The following is an 897-nucleotide window of genomic DNA, read 5'->3' on the forward strand; positions in this document are numbered from 1 at the left end:
GAAGACCCAGAAGAAGCTCCTGGCTTCTTCTTTCATTTGAAAGGCAGGATTAGAGAGAAAAAGAGAGAGGTCTTCCATCCACTGGGTCACTTCTCAAATGGCTGTAATTCAGAAACACAGACATTCAAGATATAGGTCATCTTCTGCTACTTACCCAACTTTTTAATATATATAAAAAAGACAACATCTGGTTTCAACAACTATCATTCTCGATCTTCTTTCATGTATTTATTTTAAAAGTGTAGAATTTATATTTTATTGCCATTTATAATGACAGTATGACACCTGGATATATAGTTTCCATATTTCCTACTTTTTGTAAATAAAAAAATTACAAGTCTTAAACAGCTGAAGGCTGGTTGTGTTTTCAGAAAACATGATTAGAGTAGTTCATTAATGGTGGTTTCAAACTTTTCCTTATTAGCTCCAGAAAATTCACCCATCTTTAGCCCCTTTTTAATAACTGGAAGGTTGGCATGCATTTGACTTCACATTCTGCAGCAATATTCTGGCAGTCATCCACAACTACTTTAAGGAACAACATGTTGTAATACTTTTTAGAGAGGGAATGAAAGAAAGGCTTGATCATTTTGCAGGGTCAACATGATGTGGCTGAGAAGTCAACCATGACAAGTTTATCTCCTGCAGTGTCCAAGGCTTCCTGAAAAGCAGACTTGCTGTCAGTCTGCTTCGCCATTTTGTCTGTTGGGTGTCTGACGAGCAACTGTAAGAACAGATGGAAAGAGATCCAAAGAGCTGGACCAAGCCTATCCATCTTCTTTCATTTATACTACCACCCACGCCATCATATCCCAGATTAGATTATTTGGAAGTGAACCTAAATCCTAAACACCATACTATCTATTTTCTTTCTATATCTAAAACTGCAAAGACTCT

At 36.8% G+C, this 897-nt stretch overlaps 1 pseudogene; it reads right to left on the bottom strand.

Annotated features, from left to right (window-relative positions):
- Window positions 1–380: 380 nt before the first annotated feature.
- LOC100339576 (thioredoxin pseudogene) lies at window positions 381–697 on the bottom strand (annotated as a pseudogene).
- Window positions 698–897: the final 200 nt, after the last annotated feature.

This window comes from Oryctolagus cuniculus, chromosome 4, assembly GCF_964237555.1.
Source record: "Oryctolagus cuniculus chromosome 4, mOryCun1.1, whole genome shotgun sequence".
Classification (NCBI taxonomy): domain Eukaryota; kingdom Metazoa; phylum Chordata; class Mammalia; order Lagomorpha; family Leporidae; genus Oryctolagus; species Oryctolagus cuniculus.